The 25,618-nt window shown below is 54.3% G+C and overlaps 1 protein-coding gene and 1 long non-coding RNA gene across 5 annotated transcripts in view; one reads left to right on the forward strand and one right to left on the reverse strand.

The window, feature by feature from the left end:
- Nucleotides 1-25,618, reverse strand: part of RAI1 (retinoic acid induced 1) — a 116,366-nt gene that overhangs the window by 83,273 nt on the left and 7,475 nt on the right. The gene's annotated exons all lie outside the window — the stretch shown is intronic.
- On the forward strand, nt 1,158-3,543 carry LOC129144817 (uncharacterized). Its single transcript, XR_008549495.1, has 3 exons — nt 1,158-1,633; nt 2,911-2,980; nt 3,526-3,543. It is a non-coding gene; the product is annotated as an uncharacterized LOC129144817 (long non-coding RNA).

Genomic DNA, 25,618 nt, shown 5'->3' on the forward strand with positions numbered 1-25,618 from the left:
GTGAGGCATGTGCCTGTCTGGGGGAAGCTGTACAGGCAGAAGGAAACAGCAAAGCAAGGGCCCCTGAGGCAGGAGTAAGGTGGGAGTTTTCAAGAGCAGGTAGAGGCTAGTGTGGGCGGAGCACTGGAGGGAGCAATGGTGCAAGTAGGAAGAATAGGGACAGAGGGGACAAGGTTCTCACGCAGGACCTTACACACCTGTGTAAGGACTTTGGCTTTTATAGGACTGAGATGAGTCTCTGTAGGGAGAGATGTGCTCTCCCTTTGGTTCTCACAGTATCCCCCTGGCTGCTGTGAAGAGAGAGTTGCAGGGCCAGGGCAGGAGTAGGGAGGTTGCTGGGTGAGTCCAGGCAGGTGATCACAGGGCCTGGTCAGGATGGGGGCCATGAGGAGCTGAGAGGGCCTCAGAGTCTGGATTTACGTTGGAGGCAGGGCTAACCAGATTCGTTGATGCATTGAGCCTGAGCAAGTTGCAGACTGGAACCACTACAGTCAGCCATTCATGCCAGGGGAGTGGTCTGGGCAGAGCCACTGGATGGTGAGTGGGCTAAGGCCTCAGGAAGGAACCGCTCTACCTTCTGACAGGTTAGTGGTTGTCATGCCAATCTGCTAACTAGGACTGCTAATGAAGAGACCCCACTTTTTAATGACGCACCAGGAGCAGTGACCTGCCTGTGCCAGTACCAGGTGACCTGCGAGATTACTTCCCCACTCTGTGCCTCAATTTCCCCCTTTTATGAACTCATCGGTCCTGGTCAGTAGCTGAGGGCCTTCCCTCCTCATGCTGCCTGTTCTCTCAGACCAACTGAGCAAATGCACTCCAAGAAACGACCTCTTTCGGTACCCACCAAGTGCCAGACATTGTCAGAGGCACCAGGGAGACAGCAGTGAGCAAAACAGACAAAATTCCTGCCTTCGTGGGCTGGCATGGTCATTAAGCAATCCCAGCCCTGTTCCTTTTTCTCCCCCACCAAAACCCTCTAACGCCCAGCACTTCCTGAGAGAGCTGGGTGACCATGAGAGACTGAGAGCAAAACACTTGAGATTTGTTTTTCTTTGAAAGCAAAGAACTTGGTGTTTTTGCTGGGAGGTTGGGGGTGGGGGGTAGTCAGGAGTATAAATATCCAAGTTCCCTTAAGTTTTTGAAACATTTGCAAACAGTGTGTATCCCCCCAGCCCTTCCGGATCCCCACTCCTGATGGTAGAGGCTGCAGAAAGATCTGGGACCTTTAGTTTCTGGCCAATGTTGGGGTAGAAGGGCTGCTTGGCATCCACCTATCCTGCCCTGGGGGAACATCACAATCTGCCTTTGGCTGGCCTGTGGTCCTTTGGGGCTAAGTTGGGGTCAGCCCAGTTCAGGGCCAAGGCCAGTTCTTTTTCTGCCTGGCTTTGAGCTACATGACCTTTGATCTGCTGTCTGAGACTCTGCCATATGTCTGTCTGTCCATTCTTTCTACTAGATTTTGGGAGGCCATCAGATGGGGTCACACAGCTTCAGATCCAGGCAGGGCCGACCCTCCGGCTATGGAACTCTTCCCTGGATGTGGGCTCCAGAGGAGGGACCTCCGTGGGAGGCCCCGTGCCTGTCCTATAACCCATGCAGTCTCCATCTCCTGGATGATTGGGCGACCAAGGTCAGCAGTCTGGTGAACACCATCCCTCACACCCTTTGACAGTCACCTTCCTTCCTTAGTGCCTGAGTGTATTAGAAGATGTTAAACTTGGATACCTAAACTCAGAGGAGGCAAGGTCCTGGATTCTGAGGGCTGTGGCTACAGGCAGTGCTGGGGGGTGAGGGAGGACTAGAGGGGAGAGCACCAGGGAGACTGTGAGGAAAGACACCAGGAGGTGGGGTCTCCCAACAGCCTCCTCTCAGCATGGGGAGGCATTGTCCCTGCTCTGTATGCTCTACTCTGTCCAGGGCCCAGAAAGCACTGCCCCCACTTGGTTTCTAGCTATGACCAAGGCCACACACAGCCAGTACATCTGGCCTGGCTGGGATGCTGTCAGGCCGTGGGAATAGTTCACAGAAGCCAAGCGTTTGGGTGGTATCCAGCAGAGACCACAGGTACCTTCTTGCCCCATGGGGTTTCTACCTCTCAAGCAGCTGTGGCCTAGGGCTTGAACCCGTTCCCCTTGGCCAGAGAGCCACCAAGGGGCTGGGGACAGCAAGGGGGCTAAGGTCTAACAGTCCATTGTGCCAATACTGACCCCAGTCATAGACCGACCCTTAGCCCAGTCACAGCCACATTCTGACCCTTGACCCAAGTCACAGTGTGATCCGCAAGCCCCAGCCATATATTGACCCCCACCCTCTGCCATAAATAGACTTCTGAACCCAGCAATGGTCTCTAACCACAGACCAACATCTGGCCCCTGGTATACACTGACCTTTGACCCTAGTCTGAGCCTGGACTCCAATACCAGCAGACACCTACTGTAGTGTTGATCCCATGGACACATTTCTCCAGGCCACAAGGGACCATGTGGGGAAGATGGAAGAGACTCAGCTGAGGGTCATCCCGCCCTGGAGACAACAAGCGCCATCAACCCCACACAGGGCCCATGCTGAGGCTTCAGAGCCATGTGGTGATGAAGGCGGGTCCTGAGGCCTCTGACACTTTCCCCAGGCAGAGTCCAGCGGCCCTAGTAGGCCCCCTGGACCAGTGCATGCAGGCTGGAGGTACACCCACACCCAGAGTCAGACAAACCTGCACACATATACACAAAGACATATGTGGCCTGACACATGTACGCAAACTAAAGACACACAACCAGACATGAATAGCCATGTGAACATGCATGTTCACAGACTATCCCCACCCCTAGCCCCTCCGATCCAGACCCAGGGGCTCTGGGGGTGCTCAGGAATGGAAATGACAACAGCCCCTCCTCTTCCTCTCCTGAGCAGCTGTGAAACCACCCCTTCACTGGGCCCCACTGGCTTCCTCTGCCTGCCTGGAAGGGAACTCCAAGAGAGGGTGAGTGTTACTCCCTCCCTCAAACCAGGGAAGGCATTGATGCCCCCATGTTTCAGAGAGGGCCCACCCACATCACATAGCAGAGGGGGGCAGTCAGGACATGCATAAGTACATACATACTCTGCTAGGTGGAAATTAGTGGACACAGGCGAGCAGCCACCTGCCTCCACATGTGCTTTGTTCCCTGACCCCGGAGCTCAAGGGTATGCCCTGATGGCTCAACCACTCACGTGACCCTTCTCCCAGTCCCATCCCTGCTCAGCTCACAGCTGGGCCCTCCCTGGACTTGGTGGCATCAGGAAGGATTCCCCTGACCCCCAGATGAGGACCTCTGAAGTCTTCCTGACCTTGTCCCACGTGACAGCCTGCCCAAGCTCCCTGACATGCCCTTGGGCTCTGGCACGACTTGACCAACTTCCTTCCTGCTAAGGGAGACCCAGTCCCCCTTCTCAAACTGTTAGCTACAGAACAGGATGAGGGACCTGGCTCAGCTTCTCCTGGGGCAGGGAGTACTGGGGAACATGCAACTGGGAAGCCTTTTTCAGGGGTGCCGGAATCTGCAGAGATCACCTCCGGAAGAATGGAGAAGAAACTGCTGATGGCAATGGATGGAGAAGAAACTGCTGATTAAAAAGGAGGGTCGGGTGGGAGGGATGCTCATTGTTGTGCTGTGTGAATTTTTTACCACCTGGGTGTATGAGGGGGAGCAGGGGGAGGAGGAGGGAAGGGGGAAGGGAGGAGCGGGGGTAGGAGATTATTGTTCTTGTGCTTTTCCTCCTGGTTTGGCTTCATCCCAAAATTCCCGGTGGAACCCAGGTGACTGTACTGTGCGCAGGGGAGTGGCACGCAGAGACAGACAGTGCTGACGGCCAAATACTCTTTATGGAACCCCCAGCAACCCACGGACGTAGCCCATCCTTAGCCCAGTCCAGAGACGTGGGAACAGGTTCAGAGAGCAGAAGAGAGAGGCACAGAGCCTGAGTGACTTTATGGCAGCCTGAACCCCTGCCCTGTCTCTGGAATGTCTCCAGAGCTGTTCCCAGTCACTGTTCCCTCCAGGGCCCAGTTCAGAGCAGCCTGGTGAACGTATGTGCGGAGGAGTAGAACTCCTGGCTTCAGACACCTGCCTGGGCCCGTCAGCAGAGCTACTGGGTGAGAGTCATGGCTCCCATCCATGCCGCACTCCCGAAGTCAGTGCAAGCCCAGCAGTGCTGTACCCCGGCTGTGCATCCCTGGGCGGCTCCTCACCCTCTCTGTTCTCACAGCTGAGAAGAAGATGATGCTTCCACTCCTGTTTACCTCACTGGGATGATGTGGGGAGGGCTGTTTAGGGAAAGAGTTTTCTATTCTAAGCTAATATCTCGCTCCCTAAACTTAGCAAAACACTCCTGGTTGGAGACCAGAATCTTCCCAAACTCAGCATCTGCGATGAGGCAGTTATACTCGCAGATAGGGGGACCCTTAGCTCAACAAACTGACAGGCCAAGCAAGAGTCAAGCCCAACCAAGCACAATCAGCACTTCCCTCCAGTCGTGTTTCCATGCACTTCTGTGCTGGAGAGGTTGGCTGTCGGTCAGCTGTCTGAAACAAGCTACACCATGCCCAGAATGTATGATGCGACCCAGCTGCTTCATGTGACTATTCTGAACCTCAGTTGTTTCATCTTCAAAATGGGAGCACATTAGGGCTGGGTGGTATTGAGGATTAATAGACATTAGTAGGTGAAAGCCACTATGAGGACTGTCGCCATGTCATGAGCCTTTGATAAATGCTCGCTCTGATGATCATTATTCCTTCCAGGTCTTTGAGGAGATTTGAGTTTTCCATCTCTGGGATAAATAACAAAGAACAATTTCGGGTGGCGATCTGGACATTTAATTAGAAAAAGCTACTTGGTTGGAACAAAGACCACCCACGCTTTGTCCAAGTGCCATTGACCACCAACCAATGCTCCGGGCTACTAGTCCCCAGATCCCTTTACCACCTCCCAAAGGCCAGGTGGTATGGGTGATGGGCTGAGAGGGCCCCAGGAGCCCCTTGCTGCAGACGCCAAAACTGGGGCTCAAAGAGGGAGCTGAGGAAGGGTAGAGGCAACGGAAGACAGATTTCACCTCCATATAAGGAAGAGCTTGCTAACAGGCAGAGCTGCCCAGAAATGGAATGAGAGAGCTGCCTTGGGAGGTGGTGAGCGACCTGTGGCTGAAGGCGTGCAAGCAGAGAAAGGTGGTCTCCGGGTGCAGACGTCACGCAGGCATTCAGGCACTAGGCATGGAGGGCTGTGGGGATCTCTGGTCCTGTGACTTGACCACGGCCATGTGAGCAGGAATGGAATTCCAGGAGGTCAGAGCGGGGCCAGAGCAAGTGCTCCTGCCACATGAAAGCTTAGCTGACAACCAGAACTCAACAGGCCCAGTCCTTTACCTCAATCTCCCGGTCACAATGCCTGGATGTATGTTTGTTTTTTGTTGTTGTTGTGGGGTTTTTTTTTTTTTTTTTGAGAGGAATAGCTATTTTTATTTTAAAAAGCTGGAAAGTATCAAAGTAGGAAGAAGAAAAATCCAAATTCTCTCACCCTGTGACCATACTGTCAATATTTCCTTCCAGTCTTCTCTATGTGCATCAACTTTGGTTAGAAATCTTGATGTGCTCTAAAATCTTTTGTATTGAGATGCCATTCACATGCTATCATATTAACCCTTTAAAGTGAACAATTCAGGGCCTCCCCTGGTGGCACAGGGGTTGAGTGCTGGGCTGCAAAGCTGCCTGCAGCCTCTGCAGCGCTGGTTCGATCCCTGGCTGCCAGGCGATGGTCCCACATGGCACGCAGACCTCTCCTGCCGCGCCCACTGCTCCCCTCAGCAGTGTACTTCGTCAGTCTGCCTGTTCTGCTCCCCGCTCTGGCTCTGGTGAATTCTCTTACCCTCCCGGGCTTCTGACTATGCCCAGTGCTTGTATAAATAAATAAATCTTAAAAAAAAAAAAAAAGCGAACAATTCAGTGGTTTGAGTGTATTCAGAGTTGTGATTATCATCAATAATTTCAGAACATTTGCATCCTCCCCAAAGAAACGTATACCCATTAGCAGTCTCTCCTATTCTCCCCATCAAAACCACTTAATCTCCTTTCTGTCTTATGGCTGGGTCATTGCAGTAACTTCTTCCTGGTTTCCCTGCACCCACCCTTGCCCTCTTCAGCCCTTACTGCAGCCAGAGAGAACCTGCCAAAACCAAAGCAGATCACATCGCCCTCCTCCCTCCCAGAACCTTCTATGGCTCACACCTCACACAAGCATTAGAAGCAAATTTATGTCATGGCCTACACCTGTCCATGCAATCAGATCTCTGCTCCCTTTGACCTCATCTCCTCCATGCTCCCCCCTCACTTCCTTTGTTCCAGTCACACTGATCTGCTCCTGGGTCTTCAAACACATCAAGCATGTTCCTGCCTCAGGACCTTTGCATAGGGGGTTCCCTCTACCTAGAACATGCTTCTCCTAAATGTCTGCTAAACATTCCCTACCACACTTTCTATTGCCCTGCTTTCCTTTTCTTCATAACACATATTGATGACACATCTGTCTTTCTGGCCATTGTCTTCTCCCCCACCAAACTGACAGCTCTGTCGCTTGGTGTTTTGAGCATGGAGTGGCAGGTCATCCGAATATCTGGGATGTTTTCAATAAAAGCAGCAACATAAAAGGAGCAAGTGCAAAACTCAAGGGGCCCACAGAGCAGACGTTATAAACTGGCAGGCCTCCATCTGTGGACACGTGCACTTTAAATCATACTGTGCCTTTTGTTAATTGAGCCGGGAGAATATCACCTTAAAAATCCAAATTCTGACTTCTCTTAAAAACACAGATCTGGGCATCCAGGATCACACACCAGCATGACAACCATCAGCAGACACTGAGGGGCTATGCCTGGGTAATGGGATTTCCCACCCACTGGTCCTGCCTCTGGGGTGTGGGGCCAGGCTTGGAGAGGCAACCCCTTCCCAGGAGTGAGGCTGTGGGGTCTTGGGAAGTGAGTGCCTTGTCGCTCCTCAGTGATGTCCTAAATATGGCACCTGGAAAGAAGGCTCCTATGGTTGCTCCCTGGCATGTGGGTCCTCAGGGACCCTTGCCTCATTGCCTACTACCTTTACGCTCTAGCTATGCCAGCTATGGCACTTTCCCAGGCTCACCACCTTCTCTGCCGTTCTCTGTGCCTCCTTGTAACCTCACAGGTCGTCTGAGTGGGCCTCCCGTCCTGACAGCACCCTACACATACATCTCCCCTGTCTGACTGTGAGCTAAGGGAGGAGAGAGGTGGCACCAGCTTCATCCTAGCCTACCCAGCCCCTGGCAGTGCCCAGCCCACAGGGGACCCTCAGGAAGCTTTATTAAAGGTTTGAATGAATAGCATCCACCCCTGAGGGCTGGGAAGAACTAAGGGATAACACATGCACCTAGAAGGGGCCAATCCAGTGATGACGTATATGTGCTAATCACCTACTGCATGCTGGCATGCAGGGGCACAAAGATGGAGAACCTGGGGGCAGGCCTGTGTGGGGGTAGATCCCACATGTAGGCGGGAGGGCTGGAGCCAGGTACATTACTGCACACTGCAGGCGTGCGTGTTTGTGCTGAAAAGGAAGGCAGTAAGCAGTGTCTGCAGTGCTCCTAGGGCCTCAGTCTCCCCACCTGCACACAGGGCTCCCCTGCTTATCAGCCTTTCTGGCCCCATGGCTCAGTCCCGCCTCCCCACCCTGGAGAGGTTTTCCGGGTACTGCGGCCCTGCCTCCCCATCCATCAGGATTTTGCTGCATTCCTGTGAGTCATTCTCCAAACAAACCGGTGCGAGGGAGAGAGGGGAGCAGGGGAGGGGGAGAGAAGAGATTTGATGCAAACCTGGCCCTGCTTCCTCCTCCTCCAGCCTGCTCCCTGTCCACACCTCCTCCCATGCATACATGGGGCCCCCTACCAGGAGAGCTCTGGAGTAAGTCTAGTCAGCTTGTGCCATGGACTTGCTGTGTGACCTTGGACAAGGCCCTTGACCTCTCTGGAGCTCTGGAAATATAGGTCCCCGTGTATAGGACGCATGGACTCCCGAGCAGACTCTCATATGAAGCAGGGCATGAGGGAAAGTATGCTCCACGTAGCCTCTGCCCACTTCCTTGTCTCAGTTTTCCTACCTCTGGAACAAGGAAAGGACAGGTCCTTGGTAGGCACCAGGGACTGAGTAGAGGGGAGAAGGTGTACCTCAGCAGAGGGAAAATCATAAGTCCAGGCTAGACACCAGGCCAACACTGGGCCAGCAAGGTCTCCCACTGGAAGTCCCCATCGGCAGCACTGAGGCCCAAGCTGCAGAGGCATTGCCCCAGGGGACGGGTAGCAGGGGTAGGGGTGTCCTCTCTGATTCAGAGTCAGGGGCCAGGCCATGAGGAGGGTCTCTGGACAGATCCTAACCCTGGGGGATGAGATGCGGCTGAAAAAGGAGGAAAAATCCCTGCACCATCAGAGAGGAAGGACCCTCGGCTGTGGCTGTGTACGTGGTGCACGTGTGCGTGTGCATGCATGTGAGCGGGCCAGGCCCCGGAGCCTGCGGTCACATGGCTCGGATGCTAGAATCTGGTGGTCCGGGCCCATAAGGAATGTGTGCAGATGTCTGCACGGCAGTGAGTCTGCATGTGTGCCACGCGGGGTGGGATGGTGGCCGCTGTCCCTGAAGCGCACTCGTGGACTAAAGTCCCTTCCGAGCTCTTCTTCTCCACGAAAATTCAGTTTCTATGTCACCCTCACAGCGGTCACCTCCTCTAACAGGTGGGTGTTTGCAACAGCCTGCATGCCCTCGTGTGGGTCTGTGTATTCAGAGCCCGGGAGTGAGTGTGTCGCGCCTATGTGGCTGAGGGCCGGATGAATGTGTGAGAAGGGGGTGCGAGTGTCCGTGAACATGACCGCAAGTGGCCGGAGGCGGGGTGTGGGTGCGTCCGTGTGGATGTGTCTGAGAGTGTGGGTGTGTGTCTGTACTGCCATAGTGGCTGGCATCTAGGAATGTGTGTGTGTGGTGTGCAAAAGGATTTCCTCCTTAAATACTAACTCTCTCTCTGGCTCCATGAAAAGCAGGCATCCAAATACCCAGTAGCTGCACCTCCATGTACCCAAGTCCCAGGTAAGGGCTCATCTATGGGCCTCCTTAAGATTCAGAGCAAAGCTCGACTCTGCCAAACACCCTGACACATACTACTTTAGACATGGTACTGGAGTCCCGCCTCCCCAAGGCACAGCAAGTCCCAGATTAGGCCTGCAGGTCACACTCCAGCACAGAGGGAGGAAATCAGGACCAGAGTGAGGACAGGAGCCTAGAAAGGCATTGGGGGGCACACCAGCATTGTGCAGAAGGGAGCCTTGGGGGACATATGGGGGTGCTAGACAAGTACTGCAGTTCCAGGCGGGGACTGGACACCCCAGAGTGGCCTGTGTGCGGAGACAGTAGGTTGAGGGTCAGCTTACAGGTGTGACAGAGCAGTGGTAACCAGAGCCAGAGGCCAGGAGGCAGGCAGGGCCTCCGGAGATGTGGGTGACAAGATGGAAGGCGGGCACTGGGGGCAGGGAAGGGTGTTCTAAGTGTGGGGAGAGGGAGAGAAGTTCCATCCAGACCAGGCAGCAGCACACTCAGAGCCCCATGGGTTCCCAGGTCCTCTCTCAGTAGCTGAGTCACCTCCTCAGTCTCAGCCCTCTCTCCAGTCATGGACCCTCTCCTCCTCACAGGTGCAGTAAGGGCCCAAGACACCCCATCTCTGAAGTAGTCACTGTTGTCACAGCGATGGCTCTGGGTTGCTGCTTGAGCACATGGAAAGAACCCCAGGCTGTAGGCTTCTCTCCTGAGCTAAGGGGACTTGATGTGAGTCCTTTCTGCCCACTGGGACTCAGTCTTCCCATCTGTATAATGGGGTGCCTGGCCTAACCACTTGGTACCTTGGGGTAGGAAAGACCTTCAGAAGATTCTAAGACAAAATGCTTCCTTTGTGCCCAGAGCAGGGGCAGCAAGGACCCCTGGTACATTCCCTGGCTGGAATATTCTCAGTATTTCCATGTGGGTTTTATCTCAGAGCTCCGTTCAGTTAGCTCATACCCAGCCCAGGAGGGGGACCTGGTCTCATGCTCTGGGCCATTGCTCTGGGCCCCTCACTGGGTCTGGAAGCCCTTGGCTACTGGAAGGGGAGAGTGGATAAGAGATGGCCACTGCTAAGGGACAGGCTTATGAAGACACGGAGCATCCTGAGTTGCAAAAAGTTGCCTGGGGAAGTACAGGAGGTATGCAAGGAAGCATGGGAGACAGTGACCCGCTTACCCCCCAAATCCAAACTCAGTCCTAGGAATACTAAGATTTCGTGATTCTATAACAGGGGTAAGGAGGGTCTTTCCACCTAGACTCCCCAGCCATACCCACAATGAGCGCTGATACTAGAGAGAACAAGGAGCTGGCTAAACTACAAGCTTTCCGGAATTTATCAAAGGGTCTCCTCCCTGGGAGGGAGCCAGTCCCATCTCTGCTGCCACCTCCGGGTGAACATACTTGAAGAGGAGACCAGATAACCCCACAGGCAGAGGTTTCATTAGAGGGAGGCCTGTAGCAATGGGAGCAGAGAGGAGGGTGCAGAGAGGGGAAGTGCAACAGCTGAAGGAAGGAGTGGAGAATAGAATGGCAGGGGAGAGGTCTGGGAAGGAGGGGTACCCACTTCTTCATTTCTGGGAGATGGAGAGTAAGGTTAACTTGGTCCATATGGTTGAAGTCTCTGCGCCTGGGCGCACGGGGATACTGGGAAACTTCCCCTGTTCTCCAAGCTCTATCTGGCACCCTCAAGTCAGGGCATGCCTCTAGGGGCTTCCAACTCCCTTAGAATGTAAGCTAAAACACTGGCCATGGCCTTGAGGCCTTTCATGAACCCTGTCTTCTCAATCTGCCACAGTCACAATGGCCCTTTTGATGGTTTTGCAACAAGTAAAGCACATTCCTGCCTCAGGGCCTTTGCATGACCATTGCTAGGCCTATAGTGCCCTATCTCCAGACATCCCCAAGGTTTATCTACCTTCCTCAGTTCTTTGCCATAGGTCACAGACTCATCTTGCCTGACCTTTAGATTGAAAGCTTCAAACATCTCCCCAGCTCCTGATCCCTTCCCTACTCTTTTTCTCCTTGCATTTACAGCCTTCTAATAGCCTCTATAGTTCAGTCTCTGTAGAACAGAAGCTCCCCCAGGACAGGGATCTCTGCTTTGTTCATTGATGGGCACACAGAAGGCATTCAGTATGTGGAATGAATAAAACACCCATTGTTGAAGACAGGAAAGCCTTAATTTGGGTGGGGAAATCTTTAAAACCTGTTCCTCCTGAGGAAGTTTAGATTATTCTCCTGAGATGGACAGGGAAGAAACGTGTGCCCCTCTTCCCAGCAGATTTGCTCTCAGGCAGGAGGGGAAATTCTCCCTTTTTTTTCAATGTTCAGTCCACTAGCCTATGTACATCCTGGACAGCTGCTCAGCCACTGACTCTGCACCACTCCCACAAACCTCCCCCAGCACATGCAGAGTACCCCATCTAGTTCACTGCTCCCCTAGGCTGCAGTTGCTGCCAAGTACCATCAGCCATCCAGCCCCGGGTCCTTCCTGCCCCTGCCTTTCTAGTTAGACAGCTGCCCAGCCTTCATCCACCTAGATCCTTGGGCTCCCTCCTCCAACTGCTGGCCTTTCATTCTACCCACTATTCATCCTCATCTTGTAACCCAGAGCACTGGGCCAAGGCCAAGTCTCCCGCCATCCTGGCCATGACCGGCTGGCCAGATCCAACTGCCCAGTGCCTCTTGCCACTTCTCTAGAAGGACCTTTGTTCTGAATGCTGCTTCTTCTCTCTGTTGACTCTACATGTTTGAGGTCCACCCTGCCCCCCACCTCTGAGTCCCCCAGGCCAGCCCTGCCTCCTCCAAGCCAGGGGGGCTGCTCGGTAGTCTGAAGGGTCTGAGCTCCAGTTCCCTGCTGTCCTGTAGGCTGCCTTGGGCCTATGACACGCTTGAGAGACATGTGCTGAATTGAATGCCGTAAACAAATTAGTGAGGTGAATAAATAAGTGAGTCAGCAATAAAGTTCTGTTTTTCAGTAGGTGGTGTAGCTCACTATTCTACTATATGGAGCCCTGCTGGGGATCACATTTGAGTAAAAATGATGTATCAGTCAGGATGAGTTAGCCTATGTTGCTGTAATAAAACCCCCCCAACCAGAGCTTAAAATAACAAAGGTTTATTGTTCCTTCATACCATACATCCAGCAGGGTTACTAGGAGGCCCCTGCTTACTAAGAAGTCACCACCATGGGCTGCCAGAGGGAAAAAGCATTCTGGCATCTTGCCCTAGAAGAGAAATGCTGGGTTTGGAAGTGATAATGCACCTCACTGGTCAGAATTGGTCACATGACCCCACCCAACCACAAGCCATCAGGAAGCATGATTCTACCATGGACTAAGGAGGACCAGGAACTGGAAATTCTAGCCAACAGCTCTAATGACATCTCCAATAACATCAACAACAATATGAACAGCAGAGACCACTTAGTGAGCATTTCCTGTGCCCAGGACACTGGGCTGAGGATTGGAGGTGGCGTCTCACAGCATTATTCTAAGGCCAGCACTATGAATTTTCCATATGAGATAACTGAAGCCCAGGCTGAAACAATTCACTAAGGTCACACAGCTTCTAAGTGGTGAATCAGATCCGGAAGTCACGTCTGTGTGATCCCAGACCTCACACACCTCATCCCTCCTCTGAAACTGCCCTGGGCAGGTGGGGAGCACCCCATGTGGAGGGCCATACTGACCTCCCTCCTCACTTTATCATGTCCCATTCCCACACTTCTCCATGGAGGTCATGAGAGGCCAGTCCCAAATTTTACTGAGACAGAAACTGAAGCTCAGAGACATGAGTGACCGGGCCCAGGGCACACTGTGGGGCTGTGCTGGGCTGAGACAAAATTGCAAGTCTCTGTCCATGATCTGAGTGTCCCCAGCTTCCTGGGCAGCACTGGATGCCCTGGGATCCCTTCAGCCTCAGAAGTAAGCATGGGCTTACATGCTCTGCTCTCCAGCAGACAGGCACACTGAGGAAGGGTCTCCAGCCCCTGGTCCAGCAAGCCAGGGGCTCTGACCTCCTGGGCCACCCTCTGAGAAGCCGGGCTGACTGGCCAGCGCTTGGCAGCTCACTGTTCCTGGGAACAGTTCCAATCAGGGGAGCACAAAGGGGAGAAGGGTGGAAGGAGTGAAGATTCTACTGCAAGGTCCCACATCTCAGACTTCTGAAATCCAGACCTTGGGGACTTCAGGGAGCTACATGGGTATCTGAAAAATGGTGCAGAACGAAAGAAAAGAGGTCAGTGGAATTTGAAAACACCCACCTGAAGTCAAATTCCAGCCTTGCTTCATCACCTTAAAGCTGTTTTCTCATCTGTAAAATGGGGTTGTGCTGAAGATTACAGATGATGTACCTGATACCTGACATATAATCACTGTTTGGGTTTTTTTTTTTTTTAAGATTTATTTATTTATGCATACAAGAGCTGGGGTACAGGCCAGAGATACGGGGGTGGGGGGGGGGTGAGAGGACTCACCAGAGACAGAGTAGGGAGAAGACCAGGCAGACTGACTGAAGAACACTGCTGAGGGGAGCATCGGGCAAGACAGGAGAGGTCTGCTGCGCCATGTGGGTTTTTCCCTGGCCAGCCGGGATCAAACTTGTGCTGCAGAGTTTGTGGACTGCTTCATAGTGCGGTGCTGAACCCCTTGCACCACCAGGGAGGCCCCTAATCACTGTTTTGCTTCATTTTGGGTTTTTTTGCTTACCAATGCCACCTCAATCTGAGCCCCAGACCATGATTAACATTACCCCCACTAGCCTCAGCATCTCCATGTGCAGAATGAAATATTAAAAACTGACTTCGTAGGTAGTTAGAAGCTACTGAGAAGCAAGAGCTTCACACAGAGCCTGGTACATAGTAGGCTCACTCATCGCTTTGATGGTGCAAGGACAGAGCCCCGAAGCATGCCAGCAGAGACCTCCTTCCAGGTTTCCAGCGCCCCATTAATCAGAGAGGACTGTCCGCCTGGCTGGGATGCCACCTGACGCCCCTGGCAGCCTGCCCGTTCACCTCCATCTTGTCTGCAAGGACATCTGGGGATGGGGATAGAGCGTGCCAAGTTCTGGCTGAATGGACCCCAGCAAACCAGAAGAGGCTCACCAGCAGGCCTCACTGCCAGTGAGTCCACACAGAGTCATCGCCAACACCAATCCCCCACTGTGCATACAGTAGGCTCAAAATAAACATTTAAGGGTTGGTCTGTGGTGGGAAACCAAGCTGAGGCTCGGCTGTGTTCTGACAGGAGGTGGACAGTATGTGTTTGCTCCCCAGTAGAGGAACTGAATTTGGCCCTCTTGGTAGTAGGGAGCCACTGAAGGTTGTTGGGTATCAGAAAGACTTCTGCCCACCTCTCCAGCCTCATGTCTCACCACCCTCTGGTGAGCTCACTTTCTGTGATTGTCCCTTACTGCTTAATCCCCCATCAGAAAATATTTTACCCCATGCCTTTGTGCCAACTGTTCCCCCCACCGAAAATGGTGTTTTCAGCCCCTCTGGTTAGCTTGCCTTCATCTTACTTTCTGGCTGAGCTTAGGAGTCTTTCTTGAGGGATGTTCCCAAGTCTAGGCTCCAAGGCCTTTCTCTGCTTCCTTTAAGTTGCTTCTTTTTACATTAGAGTACAAGTTTTCTTTTCAAAGGCCATTTTGCAGACTGGAGTCCTTGCAGAGCAGAGCCCCAATCTGACTCCCCTCTGTGTCCCTGCACTGCCTGACACGGGGGTCAGTGGTCTCCAGACAGACATGATGTTATGCTCTTGGTTTAGGTCTCTGAGATGGCACTGAGGGAGATTCAGAGCCCACTCAGGAGACCTCGAGAGTTTTCTGTGGTTGGTGCACCCCAGTGGGGAGGAGGGACTCCAGGGGCAGAAAGAAGGGGCTGAAGTGTTGGGGGTGTGGATAAGAGAGGGGGGAGATGGGGCCCATCTTGGAGAAACCGCAGGACCGGTTTGCCAACTCCCCCTTCTCTTCCTCCTGCCGAAAGACAACAGCAGTGTTAGAGGGGAGGGAGTGAGGGAGAGAGAAGGGGGTGCAGGCTCTCGGCCTGGGGCCCCTCCCTGTGGCTCACCTGGTGGGGTGGGGAGGGGCATAGGCAGATCCCACAGAGAGCACCTTAAGTCTCCAGGCTTCCTTGAGACTCCCATCACTCCCCAGGGCCCCCAGACTCTGGACTGCGGGCTCAGGGCAGGACCACAGCCCCTAACACCTGTGCCACCTCTACGTGGCATGCAGGGATCCAGCAATCAAACCAGACTGGCCTCCAAGAACTGTCCGTCCAGGAGGTCAAGAAACACCCAGACACCCCTCCCCCGGGGCTGCCCCCCATGCCTCCCCACAGAGGGGCCTGACCCATCCGGGAAGACAGAGGCTGTCTGGTTGGGGGGGCAGGGACGGATTTAGGGGCGGATGAGAGAGGGAGGAGCCGGGCCTTTGTTCCAAATGGCAGCGTCAACAGCTTCCGAAAGGGAAGGGAGGTAAGGGGGAGAGAGGCATCTGGGGGCCTCTGAAAGGGCACAGTGGACGCCCCCGGGGCGCCCGGCACCTAGTGGGCGATCGCCATTATCACCGGCGGTGCGGAGGCGGGTGGCGCGGGGTCGGCGGCCGCAGCAGGTGCGGAAGGGCCTCGCAGGCCAAGCCAAAGATGGCCGGGCGCCGGGGCCCGCGGGCAGCGCCGTCGGCCGGAGGGGGGCGGCGCTGGTGAATGCCCGGGCCGCCGCGGAGCAGGTCTGCGCCGAGGCAGGGCGATAAATTAATTAAATGAACCTGCCGAGCCAGCCTCTCCCCACCCAGCGCGGCGCTCCGAGGATGAGCGGGGCCGGGCCGCGGCCGCGCGGAGGGAGGCTCAGCCCCGCCAGGCCCCGGCCGCTCCCCCGCCCCCGGCCCCTCCCCGCCGGGCGCCGTTTTCCAGGTAATTAAGGCCGTCCGGGCGGGCGCGCAGCTGCTTCCGCGGCCGGCCGCGCCTCCGGCCCGGGCAGGTGCAATTAAACCCGCGCGTTCGCGGCCATTAAGCATTAATGCATCTCATTAGCATGAGAACGAGAGACGCTTTGATGGCGGCAACCCCCGCAGGGGCAGCGGGCGAGCGCTGGAGGGACGGCGGGGTGCGGCCGCCCGAGCCGCCGGGAGCCCTGCCTCCTGGCTGGGGTGGAGGGAGCCCGGGTCGCTGGGGCCCGGCGGTGAGGCCCGAGGCGATACCTGGAGCCCCGGGTTGAGAGGGGCCGGAGTTTGCCGAGGTCCAACCTGGGAGTTGGGGGTGAGGGGGAGCTGCAGCCCAGATCCCCAACACGAGGTCTCTGGAGGCTGGGGGAGGAGAGTCCGGAGAAGGCAGGTGTGACTTTCCCAAAGAAGCAGTTGGGGAAACGGAGGCTTGGCGGTAAAAGGGACTCACACAGGGTACCCCAACTGGGAGCTAGAACTCAGGTCTCAGCCAGCAAGTGGTTCCTTTATTCAACACAACAATAAAAGGCGCCAACACTTAGGTCCAGGCCGTTCTAGGCATATAACAAAAATTCTGTCACTTAATCCCGAACACCCCGTCCCCCCCCAAAAAAAAAATCCCTGGTGCTAGTGGGTTCTTCCTATTTGGCTGCCCATTTCACAGCAGAGGAAACTGAGGCTTGGAGAAGTACTCCGATTTACCTGAGGTCTCATGGCTGGTAAAAAGCCCATAATGGGAGGATGTGAGGCGCGTAACCAGGCCCCACACCTCCACCGTGACCAGGCGGGCTTGCAGGGAGGGGTGGAAACTGTGGCTAGATGAAGGCTGGGCCATCCCTCCCTGGCTCAGTGATGGGTCATGGGAGAAGAAGGCTATAGTAGTCCCGATGAGCTGTAAACTGTAAACTCACCCAAGGATTACTCACTGGCAACTCATTTGAGTCTTTTTTCCCCCTAAACCCTGGATGGTTCTTCAAAATGAGTCTGTGGGCCAGAGATAGCAAGAGGACAACAGCAATTAACAGGTGTTCAGGAAACACTAGTGGAACAAGTGCAGGAATGCACCCCCTCTACGATAGTGGGGAAAATAAGTACTGAGTCTGGTTCTTCTCTTCCAGGCCCAGGCAGTGGCTCTGAGAGAGCAAAATGGCAGGTGGGGCCTGAGGCAGTTCTGTGCAGTGGCTCCTGGCGTCCCCTGGGGCAGTGCCTCGGGCATTCCAAAGTCAAGGTTGTTACCGATAGATGTCTTGAGAGTTCTGGTGGGGGGGTGGGGGGGGACAAAGAACACTGGAAGAAGAGGCACAGACTGTTCTCAGAGGTGATGGAGCTGGAAGGCAACTTCTAGCCTCGGAGGAACCCAGAGAAGATGGGTTGTTGCCCGGGTTCACACAGCAAGAAGTCTTGGGCTCCTAGCTCACTTAGTCCTAGCAGAGCCTTTAGCAGGTGACCAGAGCAGCCACAAACCCAAGCACAGAACTCTCCATTAGAGAAGCTCTGAATGTATTCTTCCTGCCGCTATCTTGTGGTAAATGTGGATTCCCATACATGAATGTATGATACAAATAACCTGATTATTTGATTATTGTCTTTACCCCCCTGGCCACACCTCCCCAAATGTGGAGATAGGAGCACTCAGATCATGCCCGATTTCAGTTTTGGCACACAGTAAGCCTGCAAACGTATCTGTCGACCAGGTGAAGTATTATTTACAAATAGTCATGCTGCCAAAGAAAAATGTGCACCTGGTATGGCCTTTCCTGCTCCCCAAACCCTCCAGCTCCTCCCTGTCCCCAAACAGCTGGCTCAGGGGGCCTAAATGAGCCTCCATGGCCTCACAGCTAAGCCAGCTGGGAGATACAGGCGGGAGAGGGGATAGGCCCCCTTCTTCCCAATCTGACCCTGAGGCTGGCCCATTCCCTCAGCTGCTAGCCAGCCAGCAAAGGTATCTCTCCCAGGGGGGCCCTCTGAAGCCTCATTAGGAAAGTAGTGACAGATGCATTAGCTGTTAAAGTAGGGGCGTGGGGGCTAAGGGCTGTCATGAGGCTGAGGAAAACCAAATGCCTGCCACTTCTGGGGTCACTAGGTCCCACCTGGGGCTAGGGAAGAGGCAGAAACAACACCCTGAGTGCAGTCACCCCCAGAGCTGGGACTCACCTGTGGGACTCAGAGAGCTTCCCTTCATTTCTTGGTGTTCTTGCTGCCTGTCTCCGAGCTGCATTCAACTCCCTGAGTGATCCTTGAAAACTCTCTGCCTTCCCTGTGCTTTTGCTATTCCAATCTTGATGCTCTGTGAGAAGAGCCCTCCCTGCCCCACCCCAGTGAACAGAAAAGGAAACTGAAGCCCAGAGAGGGGCTGCCCTAGAGCAAAGTGTGGAGAAGAAATCAAGCTGTGCATTAGGGTCCTGGCTTGCCCGCCTACAGGCTATGTGTGCTCTGGACCTCAGTTGCCTAGCCTGTGAAATGGGAGCCTGATCACCCTCACCCAGGAGTTTCCTCTGGTCTCTTAGCCACAGGACAGGGAAGGTCCCATTGTACTGGAGGAGGGTCAGGGATTACCACTGTTCCTGTAGTCCCCAAAGCCAGTCCAGCCTGGAGGCCAAGGCCTTGCCTCAAAGCATGCCAGCCACCAAACCCTCCCAGTGCCCTGGGCTTAGGGAGCAGGGTGGGGGGCGGGAGGAAGGGAAGCAGATGTCAGTAACTCCATGAGCAGCCACTGCCTCAGCCATTGATGATCCTTCACCACATTCCACAGGCCTCATACCACAGTTTAGACACACAAACACATAGACAGATGCTCAGTCACACACACGGGTTTCCCCACGCACAAATGCAGACACACAAACCATACTGAAGGGCACAGCACATATGAGCACCCAAGACACATTCAGACAAAACTGTCCCTCAGTGCACTCCCCCAACCCAGACACACAAACACACAAAAAAACACATGATAGTCCTAGTCACAGATACCTCTATGATACACTCTTATCACACACGCTGCCACACACTCAGCCATCTAACAGTCAGACTTGGACACATGAGCCTGAACACAGCCAGCATGCATTCCCCCTCCACATTCAGAAACCTCTTCCTGTGCCCCCACCCAAAAAAAGGGATGCAGATTGAATGCGCCCCACACAAAGGCCCCCAAACCCAGGAGCACACACAGACACACACCTATCTTGACACTTGGTTAAATTCCACACGCAGGTGGCGCCCAGTCCAGAAGAGCAAATCCAGATAAATAAATCATGTTCAGAGCATCAATCTCATCCCTAACCTGGCTGCCTTCTTGCTGCAGGTAAAGGGAAGCAGGCCTTAAATATTTTATAAATGAATAAACCTGTTAAGAGAATATAATTTACAGGGCTGTTGGCTGTAGGCTCACAACATTCCTCTTGCATCTTTTCATTTTAGAACGCACACAGTGGTGGTGGCAGGTGGTGGCCAGTGGGGCATGTCTGGTGCCCCACCCACTGCCCCTCTGCCAGGGGTGTTATTCCCAGGGAAAGGGGCATTCTGTGATTTTCCATCCACTAAATCCAGCTGCTGCTTGGAGACAGAGCCCTGCATTCTCTTGTCTCTTCAGCTTTTTTCCCCCAAGCCTTGGATGCCTTTTAAATGCCAATCCATCCCTGGCAACTGTGATTTTCCAAGGCCTGTTTCACGCAGGGCTTGGATATGTTAGAATCCAGCCATTCAGGAATCGGGGAGAGGAGAAGACCTGGCAGCAGGGAAGGGAGAGGGCAAGGGCAACTTGTAACTGGCTCAAGGGGCAACTGGGCAGAGGGTGGCTGTGCATGGTGGAGGCCCACGTGACCCCAAGGAGAGGCTGTGGGGCTCAGGGCAATCGAAACTGGCTCCCAGGATGAACAGAGGGAGCAGAAGGTGGGTCACAGGACCAAAGAAGAGTCTTTTAGTCTGAGCATGGCTGGGGAAAGGAGCCCCGGGATGAAGCTGAGATCTGAGACCTCACTTAGCCTTGCATGTAGGGGCCAGGGTTAAGCCCCTTGCTGTTGGTGCGTGGATCTCAGCTGGGCCCATGAGTCTTCAATGTCCCTAGGTGGCCTCCTGGGCCTCAGTAAGCAGGATCCCCTGCCTGAAGCTGCTTACCAGAGGCTAGTGGCCATGAGGAAGGGCTCCTATGGGTCTGCAGACTGGGGAGAGGATGAACAATCAGAAAGCTACCATCCAGTCTGGTTCTTTTCTGAAGCTCTCCCAAGAATATGGTCCCAGTTGTCTCAAGACTCCCACATGCTCGGGAAAAGGAGCATGTTATACAACAATAAACGAGAAAAGCAGGATATCAAATGGTACTCAGGAGTGATGGCATACTTAAACAAAAAGCACCAAACAAAACCCCCCATGAACGGGAGGTAAAGTTAAATGTGACTGCCTTTGGAGACTGGAAGTATGGGTAAATTGTTTTTCTTTTAACTTGTCATATTTTCCAAGTCTATAATAAGCATATCCTCCTTTTATAGTGGGGGAAAAAACTTAAAACCACCAAATTGCCTTATACAACCAAATATATAGCATGAATCTACATTTTATATTTATTATATTTACCATATATTCTTTATCATGTGCAGAGAAAGAATGTTGATAGTGGTCCCATGGAGGGGGTAGAATTATAGTAAAAACGTTTTCTTGTAATCAGCATTCATAATCTGACAGACTCCACTTAAAACAAAATACTTAGCACTGGTAAGTTCTTTTTTCTATCAAGTCTGAGTCCCTCCTGCAACTGAACCCATTCTCCCCCTCCTAATGCATGCACCCTGGGTGAGCTGGAAAAAGGGGAAAGGACAGCTGCTCAACAGGCACATGGCATCCCTTCCAAGATCCAAAAGACTGGCATTAAATTTAGCAGTTTGCCCAGTCCAGGCAGCAAGGGAGAGGTCAGTTGAGTCGGTACTTCTGAAGGGACGGGAGTGGGGGGGGGTGTAGAAGGCAGCCCTGGGGTGACTGACCAACCAGTTGGGGACTTAAAACATGAGAGGGAAGGGAGGGGAGAGCTGGGTTGGCAGTGAAGTTCCGGAAGAGGCTGCCCCCAGGGCAGGCGGGGTGCCGAGCTCAGGAGGTAGGAATGTGCTTCCAGGCCAGACAGTCCAAAGGCTGCCAACTAGGGGAGGCCATCCTCCTGGGCTGCGGGGGGGGGGGGGGGGGAAGGCCGGCTAGGCCGCCGGATCCAGGCTTAGATGCGGTGGCATGTTGGGGGCATACTCTCCGTCCCCTCCTCTCTGGCCTCAGGACAGGGGTGGGCCTGGCTGGCCCGTGGGCGGCCAAGCAAAGCGCACTGCTGGAGGCCCGGAGCCTGCGGCTCAGGGGCAGCGTGGCCTGGAGCCCAGTCCCTACTTTCAACTGCCCTCCAGCAACGGGAGTGTGGGGAAGGCGGGGTGCAGCCTCCCTTTTACCCTGGCACCAGGAAGCGTTTTCCCGCTGCCCTGACGTAGGTCGGCCAGGCTCGCAGGCAGAGCCCGTGCCGCCCAAGGATAACCCGCACAGGATCTGGTCTCCCAGCGAACCGCCGGCCGCAGGCTCGAGTTCCGGGAAAGACTTGGACTCAGCAAGGGGGCGGGGCCTCACCAGCCCCGCCCAGCGATCCCGCGGAGCACGCCGGGACGGGGCGCTGCTATGGCGACAGGAGCGGCCCGCCCCGCCCCCTGCGTGGCCTCCGCGCCCGGAGGCTCCCGGCCCCTCCCGGCGTCGCGGGCCCCGCCGGCCGGGGCTTGTTTGGTCGGACTCGGCGGAGGAGGCCCCGGCGCGGCCAAGATGGTGGGCGCCGCGGGAGGGGTGCGGAGGGGCGGGCAGGAAGCGCGGGCGTTTGCCCTCTCGCCGCCCCCTCTCGAGGTCGGAGAGAGGAGAGGAGAGGAAATGGCTCCGGAGGCGATAATTGAGCTGCCTGCGTGTCTGGCCTGACAGTTTCCCACCTAAGTCTTAGTCTCCCCTCACAAGGCCTGGGGTCCTGCCCTGCTCCCAGAGAGGCAGGCCGGGGCTGGGGACTGTCCTCCACAGAATTCAGAAATCAACACCTCCCGACATGGCTTCTCATGTTCTCCATAAGAAGGACCCCATGTACTTGGCTCTGTCCCTTACCCCAACCTATTCCGCTTCCACCCCGCAATGTAGTCCGGGATGGTCTGGTTCCCTCGCCCTGGGGCCTGAGAGGCCGGTCTCTGCCTACGTATACCCCAGGCATCTATTTTTGAACAGCATGGACCTGCTTCCCCTCAGCATGGCTGCCATTAAAGCCCCTAGAGTGTCCACAGCTCTGAGCAGCTATCCTGTGCTTCCAGAAGATTCACCAAAGCTGGCAGCTACCCAGAGACACCTTAATCACCTCCTACCCTGTGTCCTAGCAATGATGGGAGACAAGGGTAGAATGGCAGCTCACAGTGACTGGGCTAGGCCAGTTGGGCCAGATGACTATCTTCCTGAGTCCTACATGTGTGTGACTCTGCCCAGGTTAGGTGGGCAAACAAGCCCAGATCTGTTAAGGAGTGAAGTGGCAGAGCTGGGATTCAGCCAGGCTGTGACTCCAGATGCCTGTCCACACACAGTGGCACTCCCTGCTCCCTAGCTGCCCAGCCTGAGCTAGTCCAGCTGCCTATCTCTGGCCCAGAGCAATGGCCTGGCCTCCCATCCCTCTCCCCCCCTCCCCCACTACTGGCCTGGCTTCCCTTCTGAGGCGCAGATCTGCAGCCACACAAAGCCCTGTTTGTTTGCTTTCTCTGCTGCTCCCCCTGGATCCGATGTCTTTCTCTGCTACCTGCCTGCCGGCCTGGCTTCCTCTCCAAGCTGCCTTCCCAGCCAGCTGAAGGGAAGGAGGGGGTGGCTATTCCAGCAAAATCCTGCCTCATGGTCACTCCATCATTCCTCAAATCTACCTCCCCAGTGCAAAGGGTGCCCAGCCAGAGTGGCCTGCCGGACAACAGTCTTGCAGCCCCTCAGAATGTAGGGTGCCAGCTGGGTGGAGCAGGAGAGATGCCTGCAGCCAGGGGCTAGGGCAGGGGGAGGGGAGCCAGAAAGGCCCAGCCAACCTCCCCTCTCTTGTGAGCAAGACTTGTTTTGTTTGTCAATCAGGAAGGCTGCCCCTGACTTCCCAGCAACCCACAGACTGCCAGGAGATAAGGAGATGAATGAGAACAGGAGGGCCAAATTGGAGCTGGCTGAGAGATGGGGTTTCAAGGTCTTCACCCACCCCTCATTTTTTCTGGGGGTTCCGAGGTATCCCAAGCTTTGGGATACGGGAGTACAGGCTGCATTGGGGACCTCACTTTGCACGTGCCCTCTCAGTGCCCACCTGGGCAGATGCCTCCATATGGTGGGCACCCCAAAGAGTGCAGCTGCAGATACACTCTTTACAGTGTCTTGGGAAGTCCTATCAGCCTGAACTGAAACAGGGCTTTCACAGGCAAAGAAAAATAAACACCCGCATTCCACACCACCGTCTCTACCTGCAAGAGTGGGGGCTGCCCTCTCTCCCCATTCAAATAAAGAAACCCAACACTGATACTGCACTGAGATACAGCAATCTTACTGCTTCCCTCCACCCGGGCTCTTTTATTGCACCCTGCCACTCTGGGTGGCCCAGGGCTGGTCCTGACCTCCCTGGGCCTCCCTCTTTCCCTTCCTGTCCCCTTCCAAGCTGCTTAACCCCTACAGCAACTCCAGGATAAAGGCATGATTATGCCCACTTGACAGATGACGGAAGGCTCCAAGAGAGAAAGCCAGAGAATAAAACTGCCCCAGTCAGAATTCAAGCTCATACCCATCTGACTCCAGCTTTAAAAACTTCCCATCAGGTCACAGGATTACTTCAGCGCCAAATGGATGAGTGACCATATGAGGAAGGCAGGGCCTGGCTTTGGAGCCTAACAAATGTGTTCTCCAATCTGAGCTCTGTCACTTGGTGGTTGTGTGGCCTCAAGCAGGTCACTTACCTCTCTCAGCTGCAGTTACCTTGACAATCTGTATAGGGCAGTTAATAAGGTTTAGAGAGGACCAGCCAATGCCCAGCACAATAGCAGACACTCATTAAATGATGGCTTTTCTCTATGATCCATTTCGGCATCCGAAGAGACAAGCATTCACTTAGAGAAACCAAGTCTCTCCCACCTCTGCTTTCACCCATCTGGCCCTGCTACCAGGCATTCCTCACCCCCTTCCCCAGTCACCACCTCTGGAACACTCAGAAAGAGGCCAGGGGCTGCCAAGCTGTGCTCCCCAGACTTCTGCCCTGCCCAGGAGACCAAGGCCTCTCTGTTTAATTAGCCAGGGCACCCTCCTCCCCGCCCCTGGGGACAATGTCACCCCAAGGGAACGCAGCCAGCTCCATCCACATCCTGCTGGACTCAAGAAGAGAGAGCCACTCAATTAAGTCTGATTTGGCAAAATGTCTGTTTTTAGTGCTATTTCGGGCCACAGTGGGGATTTTCTGTGCTTGTCTCAAAGGTATCCTAAACCAGATTCCTCCCTACCTCCCCCACCCCTATCTGTGTTTGAAATGAAAATATTGTTCTTCCTCCTTCTCTTCTCCCCCATCTTTCTCTTTCCCACCTATCAGAGGAATACAACTGAGATAAAGTATGGAGGTTGCAATCCGTGTTTCCCCACCCCCCCACCCCCCTTAGGCCTCTGCAAGGCCCTCTGCTTAGTGCCCTGGAGCACAGATACTGGGAGTTGAGTTCCCTCAACCTTGGCAAAGCTGAGTCTTCTTCCTGACCTTTACAGTCCCCCCACCTCTGGAAGTCACTTTCTGGGTCCCCTGAGGCCAGATCACGTTATGTTGTCTCTCCATACCCACACCAGGTGCCTGGCAGCCTGCCCCTCCCAACCACACCTTCTGACTTTCTGCCTCTGAAAGTCAGGGCTGTGATCCCTGCTTGGAAAGACGACCCCCAAGGCCTCCCTTGGATGGAATGAAAAGCATCCTCCAACATTCTGCCATTTTCCTTCTTAGCTAGCAACACAATTGCGGTAGAGTCCCTAGCTGTACACTTATTTCTTTAACATCTGCTCACCTACCAGACTGTAAACCTCCAAAGAGCAGGGGCAGCATTGCTTGGTCACTATGGTTCCTCCAGGACAGGGTTTCTCAATCCTCCTCAGCACCACTGGCATTTGGGGCCAGATAATTTGTTGTGATGGCTATTCTGTGCATCCTAGGATGTTTACTAGCAGTGTCCCTAGCCCCTACCCACTAGATGCCAGCACCTCCCAGCCGAGAAAACCAAAAATGTCTTCAGCCATCACTCAAAGGTCCCCTGAGCGACCAAATCGTCCCACAATTAAAAACTAGTACTCAAGGCCTGGCCCCTCAAATGAATGAATGAATGATTCTTCCTCCTCCTTTTCCCAATAGGTGATTTTTATTTTAGCCCTTTATCTCTAGTCATAATCATGTACACATTTCACTTTCCTTATCAGACCGAAGCTTCCAGAAGATAGGCCCATGTGACCACAGCTGTATGTCACGGCTGATCACCTGTGACTACTCCTTGAAGGAAGAACTGTCAGCACATCACAGAGCACTGTACTG

Source organism: Talpa occidentalis, unplaced genomic scaffold (genome assembly GCF_014898055.3).
Source record: "Talpa occidentalis isolate TD23 unplaced genomic scaffold, MPIMG_talOcc4v2.1 talOcc4.7, whole genome shotgun sequence".
Taxonomy (NCBI): Eukaryota; Metazoa; Chordata; class Mammalia; order Eulipotyphla; family Talpidae; genus Talpa; species Talpa occidentalis.